General features: G+C 37.2%; 1 long non-coding RNA gene across 1 annotated transcript; it reads right to left on the bottom strand.

The window, feature by feature from the left end:
• Nucleotides 1-38: 38 nt before the first annotated feature.
• Nucleotides 39-2,643, bottom strand: LOC131402361 (uncharacterized). Its single transcript, XR_009218587.1, has 4 exons — nt 2,585-2,643; nt 962-1,069; nt 781-870; nt 39-103 (listed from the first exon to the last, which is right to left on the bottom strand). It is a non-coding gene; the product is annotated as an uncharacterized LOC131402361 (long non-coding RNA).
• Between the last annotated feature and the right edge of the window lie 8,849 nt (nt 2,644-11,492).

Here is an 11,492-nt window from a genome sequence, read left to right as displayed (position 1 = left end):
TAACAAAAAGGAATAATGTCTAAATTTTACCTTGCCGGGCATATTTCTTCCCATTTAAATCAATAGCAAAATCTTCAGGGTAGAAGTCAATTATACTAGAATCCTGTATCAGGGAGAAAAGCAAAGATTCAAAACAAAAGTCACATATTTCTGTTATAAAGAATTTGATACAACTTTCATTCAAGTTATCAGGCCTGATAAGAAAATGAAGTTTCATTCCTTTTAAAAAATGTTATTAAGATATCAGGTCACTAATCCTGGGCCTAGTAAAAACAAAATTCACAATTTTATTTTAAAAGATGAAAATAAAAAGGCCTTATTATAAAAGAATTTTAGAACTGACGACTGTGGGCCCAAGACAGTGAAGAGTTTATTAACTCTAATAATTCCTACTTCTCAGCTGGGTGTCACTGTTTCTAGCTAGGACACAAAACACACGCAGCGGTGACTGCAGGTAAACCAGCCTTCATGCTCTGGTACCCACCACACATGGCTGGAACCAATAAAAATAATGACTCACAGGTATGCTGAGAACAAAATGACTGTTATAAGAATTTCTCCCAAACACACATCAATTTTATTTACTGGGTAGGGTACTGATGGCCAAGGAAAGCAGGGAAAAAAAAGTAGCAAAAAATATACAGAAGAATCCAAATACTTTTACTTTGTTTCTGGACTTCACTATTGTAACTATAAGATGCAAAAGCAATTGTGACTAGTGCTAGCAAAATGTACGACAAAAATCCAGTTATCAACACACTCAAAAACTAAGATACTCACAGGATCACTCGTGAGCTTCCGCCACGATGGAGGTAGGAAGTTACCACTTGCAGCTGGAAAAACTCCCATAAGTTGTTCCAGTCGTTTAAACTGCAAGAAAGAAAAAAAGTTTAAGATAAGACACAATTTTTATCTAAGCCAAAATTCTACAAATGTTATGGCTCTAAATACTCAAGCTTACCGGTTTAGTACCCTTCTCAAAATCAGAAGGCATGTCTGCAACACCTTCAAAGTCTGAAGCAAATGGTGCATAATGAAATGGATAATACCACTTCCAGGAAGCACAGCCCTAAAATCAGCAAAAACAAACAGAAAACAACAACAAAAACAAATCTATGTTAATGATGGACACGGTAAAGACAAAAAAATTAAACTATCAACCTATAATATTCTACTGATAAAACATATGACTTCTGGTACATATTCCATGTATTAATTTTTTTCCATGAGTCCTCAAAGATGTTTGGATTAAATCTAAACTTTTACTGCGTATCAACGGCTCCTTGATTTAAAAAATACTGCAAAGCATCTTTAATAATCAGTAGTTAATACCAAACTTTATACTAACAAACACAATTTGGTGAAGATTTTTATCCTTAAAATGTGTTTGGTGACATTTCTTTCCAACTCGAGAGCTGCTATCATCCCATAAAATGAAGAACAACTGCAGTTGACACTCACTGAGTGTACAGGTGGGTAAGGGACATCACTAGAAGAGTGACTGAGAGTAAAAGAGCCAAAAGTTTCATTTTACAATTCCCTATTATATTTTCATGTGACAACTTTCTCTTTACTTTAAAAATATTTAAGTAAACCAATCAAAAAGAAAAAACAGTAAGTTATACTCAAAGAAAAGAGAAACCTTCCTGAAATGAGTTTTGACTCTGCGCCTAGTGAATTAAAATCCTGAGGGTCAGAGCGGGCCCAGTGGCACAGCAGTCAAGTTCACACGTTCCACTTCAGCGGCCCAGGGTTCGCTGGTTTGAATCCTGGGCTCGGACCTACTCATTGCTCATCAAGCCATGCTGAGGCGGTGTCCCACATACAAGAACCAGAAGGATTTACAACTAGGATATACAACTAGGTACTGGGAGCTTTGGGGAGAAAAATGTTGAGGGTCTGAGTAAAACACGAAATGAGAATATTTTACAATTGATACTTAGTGTATTAAATTACTTTCTACTTTCCAACAAACTTCACCTATTCCCAAGTCACATCAAATTTGCTTCACTCCCCAAGCACGAAACCAGGTATTATCAGTGCTACAATCCCCTATATGTCCGCCTAATCTCTCACCAATCTGACATCTCATTTATCAAAAGCTTTAAGTCAGATACAGATTACTCCAATGAGAATGCACTTCATGTAACATCACTACACTATATGGAGGAAATGGTATCATTCAAATTCCTTTCAAATTCTTACCAGTTATTTTCCAGGCTTTTGTCCTTTGTTCAGTCATTTAGCGACTGTGTATTAGTTACTCTGTTATTTTTTATTCCAACTAAACAAAACAATAAACTTTAATAATTTTAAAGACCAAGTACTCTCAACCACAGTATTTAATGCTGAAATTCTTTAGCATAACAAAAATTAGCTTCATTTATATATTAACACCTAAGGAGCTTCAAAGGCTTTACAAACAAATCTTATTTAATAAGTAATGAATTTCTTTATAGGAAGCTTGAAAATATGAGTCTGGGTTCAATTTCAGAATACAGCTCAACAACACACACTATTATAGAAATAACTATTTTCTTAAAATGATTAACTAGAGATTTAGAGGAAAATATTCATTTTGTACCTGGTAATAATATCGAAGAACCCAGCAGAGCCCTTCAACGTAAGACTGTACAACTTTACAACGGAATTTGTCATCAGCTGCATCAACGTCAAATTTGTTCTTGTAGTACCGCTGCTTCCAACCAGCTTCCCAAAGCCTAAAAATCAGGCAAAGCCAGTTCATGTTGAATTCATACACTTTCAGTAACTAGCTACCAATTTATCATCCAAATCAATTTATACTTAATATCCAGGTAAAATGTAAATGAGTTAAACAGTAATATTAACATAGCTTCATTTAATTATTTCTAAAAAGTCCACTTTCACAGGATTTATTATCAACTTAAAGATAGTTAAACGTTAAAAACTCAAACACTGATTCTAGAAAGATCATTACAAAACTACAGTAAAAAAAAAAAAGAGAATAACCATTTATTAAAGTAGATACACAACACTTGTTTGCTCAGATTTTCATACTGTTTTACATGTTTTTTTGATTGTAGAACAATTCTAAAACTACATTTTAAGATGCAAATACTGAAGATATTTTATATAGTTCAAGTTCCTCAGTTTGTTAAAGTATATCTAAATTACACAAAGAAAGTCAACTAAATTACTTTTTTAAAAAAGAATAATCTAGAAGCCAGGCAGAAATTAAGTATATACCTACTCTCCCTATCCTTGGGCCTTCTCCCTCATTCAGCAAAGCGTTGTTGGCATAAGTGAAGGACACGGACACACACACACACGTTCTGGTAAAACTTAGAAGGAGGTCATCAATTCACTAAATTTTCATTAATCACTGAAAATACAATGTGAAAAACCACATTTTCACTCAAAGTATATTTTTTTATTTTTTTAAGTACTCATTTCTCAATCTCTGAAAGATTTAAAGATGCCAAAGAATACTAAAAAAAAATCAAGAACGATCAAGAACGTCAGGATGATTCTCCATTAAGGGCTCTTTTCTACCATGTGCCAGATCTTACTAATTAATTGCAGTCATGTTTCAGAATACACCATATCAATTTTTTTTATTTACTTTTTTTTTGAGGACGATCAGCCCTGAGATAACATCCAATGCCAATCCTCCCCCTTTTTGCTGTGGAAGATTGGCCCTAGGCTAACATCCATGCCCATCTTCCTTTACTTTACAGGGGATGCCGCCACAGCATGGGTTGACAAGAGGTTGAACCTGCGAACCCCAGGCCGCCGAAGCGGAGTGCGCACACTTAACTGCTGTGCCACCGTGCCGGCCCCTACACCATACCAATTTTAACTTTGCCCCCACGCAAAAGATTTACAGAACATCAATTAGGAGAAATATCTTCTATCCATAATGTTGAATATCACTATTTTACAGAAACTACTAATGAAATAAATGCTAAAAACTCCAAGCATTTCTTGATAGAAGCAATTCTACTTTGATTATCTTCAGCACCAAAATTAAACAATAAAGTACTAAAAAAATCAAGTTAACTATTAAGCTGATATTGATCATGATGGCTACATGGTAAAACAAAAAATATACTCCAAGAGTTACAGAAGCAGAGGATAAAAACTCAGATCAGGTAGATGCTCAATCACAAGTCACCACAGATCTCTGAATCTGACATCAAAAGATGTTGGGAAAATACAGAACCAGACATCACACTTCTGAAGTTTCTAATCATAAATACAAACACATCATCCACGTCCTATAAAAGAAGCATGAGCTGTGAACCACTAATGTTTAACTTTAAAATAAATCATTTTGCAAAATTCTAAATGAGTTACAATTATTGAGGTTGTTGGCCCTTTGCACTTGAGCCCAGGGTTCAAATCCAGATTTAATCACACAAGAAGCTGTTAATCTTATTATATAATGATCTCAAACTTCTGTATAAATTAAAGAATCCAATTTTCCTATTATAAATTTTAAGTATATAGTTAATGGGAATCTTCTCTGTCATGAACTATAGTTGTGCATATGCAACTTCGCGGTTTTTAAAAATATATTTATCTCTTAACCGAAAGCCTTTTGCATATTTCATTTTAAAGAAGAAACTTTTCAATTGAGATGATTAAAACAAACTATATCAAGTAACCAAATGTAACTGAACTTTCTGGGTTAAGCAGCTTGAAAATTTAATCTCATAACAGTAACATTCAGATCACATAGAGCTAAACACCTCATGTCTAGCCGATCTAGTGCCTGGTCTCAGAGGGAAAAGTGGCTCGGAGGACGAAAACCAGCATGCATACTAATCTAGATACTTAGGTTTAACAGCTATAGCTTACACATCTCACTGGAATTTACTGACTATCCTAACCCTCCACATTAATTACTGGTGGATAAAAAGATCACAGGCAAGCATCTGAAGGCACTGCTGCTCTAAGCTAAATAGCATTAATTAGACGGCATCTATTTCAGCAATTTGCTAACAAAGTGCTACCAAAATATGGCTTCACCTGACGTTATCCTCTGGTTCAGGTTCACTGTCACTGTCTTCTGCTTTTCGCTTAATTCCTCCTATCGGAGACGGAGAGGCATCAGAAGTGAAACTCGTATTAGGAGATACTGAAGGACTCTGTAGACAATTATGACATTACAGAGGAAGGATTTAATTATTCATTTCACATAAGAAGTTACATCCAATTACTGTTACCACCATGCTCCACAGTAATACATTTTTTTTTAAGCTATTAAATAGATATGGTAAATATATTTAGAAAGTATAAAGACTGATCTTGGCATACTCTACCTCTCCAAAAAAGAATAATATAGTACCAAGCCTCCTACGCTTAAACTCAAAAGAATTTGAACATTAAGGTAAAAACTGCTTCAGAAGAAATAAGAAAAACTTAATTTCATAGATTTTTTTTTTTAATTATAGGACTTGAACATTTTCTTCCTTTGGTGGTTCCCTCGTGTTATGAATTTGTGATCACTTTCCACCAATTAACTAACAAAGCTGTAAGGGGAAAAATATATATATATGTATATAAATTAATACATAAAATACTCAATGCTGGTGAGAATAAAATTAGATGTAAGTGGTTCAACCTAGTACAAACATTCTAGAAAGCAACAGTTTAATGAGACTCCGCCAGATATCTGTTAAACTATTTTATACCTGTTGTTTTAAAATTCATTGTACAAATAAAATCTATTAGTCATCTTAGAAAAATGCAGCTTTTATTATTTCAAAGACTTGGATACCACTTTAAATTTACCATTATCTTCCCTTTGTACCTAACTCAATGAACATAGTAGCACCCTAAAGTATTTTAATATTTAACTAAAAAATTAGGGGCAGCTTGGTGGCATAGTGGTTAAGTTCACACACTCCGCTTCAGCAGCCCGGGGTTCACAGGTTCAGATCCCGGGGGCACACCTACACATCACTCAGCAAGTCATGCTGTGGTGGCATCCTACATACAAAATAGAGGAGGATGGGCATAGATGTTAGCTTAGGGCCAAACTTTCTCAGCAAAAAGAGAAAGATTGACAACAGACGTTAGCTCAGAGCCAATCTTTCTCACACACACACACACACACAAAAATTAAAATGTTCTGCAACTTTAATGTTAAATGACCAAAAACCGAAGTGGCAGAAAATGTTTTCATGGTAAAGTTTTTCTTCTGTTATTCACAGTATATTAGATATTTCAAGTAAATTATTTTTAAATCAAGAACTCAGGAGCCTATTTTAATGATACTGTAACTAAAACCTCAGCATGAACGTAGTTCACAACAAAGGTCAAGAAAAGTTACAACAAAGCAAAACTATATTTCACATAGAGCTCACAACACTTTCCTTTAATAAATGTATAATATCAATTTTATTCATGATACTGTATGGCTAATACTATCAAAAAAAAAAAAAGAAAAGAAAAAAGAAAACAGGGGCCAGCCCTGTGGCCTAGTGGTTAAGTTTGGGGCCCTCTGCTTCAGCGGCCCGGGTTCAGTTCCCGGGCACAGACCTAAAACTCTCGTTGGCAGCCATCTATATACAAAATAGAAGAAGATGGGCACAGATGTTAGCTTAGGGCAAATCTTCCTCAAGCAAAAAGAGGAAGATTTGCAACAGATGATAGCTTAGGGCCAATCTTCCTCACCAAAAAAAACCCCAAAAAAAACCCCACAAAGAATAAAAATAAATCCAGGAAGGCACTGTTGTACTTGGAAAATGAGATGGGTATTTTCAGTCAGACACATCTGAGTCTGAAATACCAAGTCCAACCTTTAACAGCTGTATGGCCTTGGGCAATTTATTTAACCTCTGTCAACCTCAACTTCAAACAGGGATGATACTGTTCTATCTCTTTACAGGTTATAGCAAGGAGTAAATGAAACAATATATGTGAACCATCAAAGCTGCCTGCCTGGCGCATGGCGGTTAACCATTCAGGAAGTCATCCCTATTAGTTTTTTTTTTTTTTAAAAGATTTTATTTATTTATTTTTCCCCCAAAGCCCCAGTAGATAGTTGTCTGTCATAGTTGCACATCCTTCTAGTTGCTGTATGTGGGACGCGGCCTCAGCATGGCCGGAGAAGCGGTGCGTCGGTGCGTGCCCGGGACCCGAACCCGGGCCGCCAGCAGCGGAGCGCGCGCACCTAACCCCTAAGCCACGGGGCCGGCCCGTCCCTATTAGTTTTTAAACAACACTAATCCATTTGGATTAAATTATGAGAGTGATGTTCCTATCAATCATCTAAGTACAGAGAAGTTGTAAACAAAGCAATCTTTCCCAAATTCACAAACAAGATATAAATTATCTTTAGACAACAAAAAGAATATACCTTCAAGGGAAAAAAAGAAGAAAAGAAGGTGTTTGCTCTTTAACGCTAAATATCTGATGCTCTTTTCTGCTCTATCTCTACTAACAAAAGTATTCAGAAATATTCTTTCCTAAACATACCAGAGTCATACCAATTCATTCAAATTTCTTTTTAAAAAGCTGTTTTTGCAATCAAAGTTTACTAAACTGAGAATGGTCACAAATATAATGAAACTACACTTCAGAATGCAAAATTTAAAAACATTTTTATGAGGAAACAGAAGCTATCTAATAAAACATTAACCATGTTGACCATCAGTAGATACCAGTCAAGTACTGGAGCCCAGCACACCCAAACAGCTCAGAAAAAATAACACAGCAAAAATTCATAACTTTAAAGGCTTCCTTTAAATAAACTGGTAATTTGGCTTCATGATGTCCTTCAATTCAACACATTCTAGATGAAAACTCCTCTATGCAAAGATTCCAGTAGAAATAACTGTATCAAGGAGAATTAAGACAGGATCAAATAAGCAACCTAATCACCAATCTCCCCATTCCCATTCCCATGGCAGACATTATTAATCAATGTAGTCTAATCCTGTGGAGCCTGAATATTGGAATCTTTCTCAAAGCAATCATAGCTGGCAAAGTTTAAACCTACCTGCCTCCCTGAGATTAAGAAAAAAGCATTTTATCATCAACGTGGTCTTAGCAATACTAGTCACTCGCAGTTCATTCTGTGAGGACGGTAGTCACTATAATCTTAAATGATGGACATCAGCTTTTTCCATTCTACACAAGAATCTCACTGCAAAACCTTTCACTGACTCTCCATATCCCACTCTGTTAATGGTGTAAGGAATAAGACAAGAAAGGAAAAACAGACCAAAAAACACAACAGAAACCCCAGCCGCTTCTCTCAGAAGATGGAAAATCTCTTTCCAAATTCCAAATCTAAGGTCCTAAAACTTCTAAGTGTGAATTTATGGGAATATAAATTCAACCAGTCTCATGATATGGCAAAAATTTCACATATAGGGTTGCCTTGTAATAAAGGATTTGAGCAGCAATAGGATAACTATTAGAATAATGAAATTTAAATATCCCAACTTATGTAATTTCCTTTAATTTCCTTGGATATATCATAGCAAAAGTTTACATAGGATACTGTACCTTATATAATATCTTTCCTCCCTCTACAACATTCTCTCTTTCTCTCGTGCCTATTAGCCTGAAATAAGCAATAGCTTTGATTACCTTTTGTCTGTGTACATTAGTTCACGGTCTGTTCCCTTACCCCTGCTGCTGCCCTGCCGGGTGCTCTGAGCTCATGGTCTGCTGCCATTACAGGAAGCTACTGAACAGAGCATAGCCTTGCTGGCTGAGATGATTTGCTTCTGCAGTCTGGATTACAACGTTCAAATAAGGAGGAATACCATGAGGCAAATCCATTCAGTTCCTGAGTTTATAAATAGGGACCAACCGAGCCAGCCCTGATGGCCTAGCGGTTAAAGGTCGGCGCGCTCAGGGCTGGCCCCGTGGCTTAGCGGTTAAGTGCGTGCGCTCCACTACTAGCGGCCCGGGTTCGGATCCCAGGCGCGCACTGAAGCACCGCTTGTCCGGCCATGCTGAAGCCGCGTCCCACATACAGCCACTAGAAGGATGTGCAACTATGACATACAACTATCTACCGGGGCTTTGGGGGAAAAAAAAAAGGAGGAGGATTGGCAATAGATGTTAGCTCAGAGCCGGTCTTCCTCAGCAAAAAGAGGAGGATTAGCACGGATGTTAGTTCAGGGCTGATCTCCCTCACAAAAAAGTTTGGCGCGCTCCGCTTTGGCAGCGCAGGTTCGGTTCCTGGACGCAGAACCACACCACTTGTCTGACAGTAGCCATGCTGAGGTGGCGGATAGAACTAGAAGGACTTATAACAAGAATATACAACTACGTACTAGGGCTTTGAGGAGGGGGAAAAAAAGAGGAAGACTGGCAACAGATGTTAGCTCAGGGCAAATCTTTCCCAGCAACGAAAAAAGAGCAATAAAAAAAATTTGGATAATGAGAGCTACCTTAAAATATGTATTCAGATATATTCCACGTCTGAGTTGGAGAGTGAGAGTGTAGGCAGTGAGGAGTACCTGTATTTGACAAACTGAGGAATACTACTCTGCAAAATGCCCATAACTGATCCCTGGGAGAAAAGGGGAAATATGGCAGCAAAACCACCCTCTTCTCTTGCTCTAGCTATGAGACATTTGGATGTCCTGTCATGCTTCTGGCACCATCACCACCCAGTACCTTTGGGGAAGCAGGAAGCACTGTGGCCCGACTGCATTAGAGAAACACTGCAGCCACTTAGCTATCCACATTTACATGTATGTTCTTTTCTTTCACATCATTTAGATATTTTCACATTAATAAGGATTTAACAGAGTTAAAAATATCTCAAGGCAAAAGAAATTCAGAAAAACTATAAAACAAAACAATGCCAGGCTAAGTGATCAAATTCACACACAACTGTAAGAGGCATCTGAAAGTCACCACTCTTCAATGCTACATAAAAATAAGTTACTTACAGAATTATTCTGCATCCTCATTTCATAGGCTGCTTGTCTCGGATTACTGGCTACTTGAGAACCTGGTGAATTTCTTGAACCCAAGGCATGAGGGTTTAATATTCCACCAGGAGTGAAAGCTGGTTGATCTCTCTAACATAAATGGAAATGAATGTAGAAATTAAAATTAAATCACAACACAGTTAGATGACAGGAAGAAATGAAGGCAATGGAAAAGAGTCCCTGCTGTAAGCTCTTTAAAGATGAAATGGATTTCCGTTAACATTACAGGGTTGTCTACAGTTTGATTTGATGGTAACTCACCCTGTAAACAATAGTCTGTAATATTTAATAACTCTGCTATAAAAGTACATATAATACACTTTTCTGATACACAGAAGCTATTCAAATCTCATTAGGTTATTCCCTTATGTTCACTTACAATTTCAAAATGCATGCAAGACACAATTTTAGGCAAATAAAGATAACTATTAAGGTAAAAAAATAAGCCAAGAGTTTGATTTATACTTAGGAAATACAACTTCTATTTATCCTTCACCTTGATGGAATTTAACTCTTTGTTTCCAATTAGTTAGAGCTATGATTATAGCTACAGTAGGTGACAGTCATGGCCGACTGATAAAAGATATTTTTTAAACAGACACTGACTGAAAGAAAATAATAATATATAAGGTAGACATCAAACATGCCCTTCCCGATCTAAGTGGTTTTGAACCCACCTGCAACAATCAATAACTCTACTTTTCTCCCTTATAGGTTCCTGAAATTGCTCGATTCTAATAAAATATAATAATAAAAAGGTGGTCCCCAAACTCCATTTGTTTAAAATCCAGTAAGGAAGACAAGAAAAACAAAAACTTAAGAAGTTAAGTGACTATAAAGTGTTATGCAATTAACTAAGCAAACAAATATCACAAGCGAGAAGCACTCGAGTTAAAAGGAAGGACTGCTCAACCTGGATTACAAGCAGAAGCAATAGGGAGGCCTCGTGGAAAATGTAAGATGGGAGGGAGCCGTGAAGTCAGAAACCCACTTAGAGGGACCAAACAAAGGCAATGCTCTGAGTCAGGAGGGACTTGCTATATTTAGAAGACAACTGGGGAAAGCAGGGTGAGAACTTGACCAGATCATAGTATGCTCTGCACGCCAGACTAAGACAGAACTGGATTCTGCGGGAACTAAGGAGTCACTGGTAATTTCTGAGCAGAGAAACAACAAAGTTTCGAGTGTTGTGTTCTAGGAAGAGTAACCTGACAAGGATATAGACAGAGTGTAGTAACTTTCAAGAAGATACAAAGAGCTAACTATTTTTATTACAAAAACAATACCCAATTACCATAAAAAATTCAAATAGCGGGGCCGGCCCGGTGGCGCAAGTGGTTAAGTGCGCGCGCTCCGCTGCGGCGGCCCGGGGTTTGCTGGTTCGGATCCCGGGCGCGCACCGACGCACTGCTTGGCAAGCCATGCTGTGGCGGCGTCCCATATAAAGTGGAGGAAGATGGGCACAGATGTTAGCCCAGGGCCGTCTTCCTCAGCAAAAAAAAGAGGAGGATTGGCGGATGTTAGCACAGGGCTGATCTCTTCACA

The sequence above is a fragment of the Diceros bicornis genome, unplaced genomic scaffold, assembly GCF_020826845.1.
Source record: "Diceros bicornis minor isolate mBicDic1 unplaced genomic scaffold, mDicBic1.mat.cur d_74_multi, whole genome shotgun sequence".
Lineage (NCBI taxonomy): Eukaryota > Metazoa > Chordata > Mammalia > Perissodactyla > Rhinocerotidae > Diceros > Diceros bicornis.
Note: the sequence above shows the minus strand (reverse complement) of the source record. Positions and strands in the feature narration are given on the sequence as shown.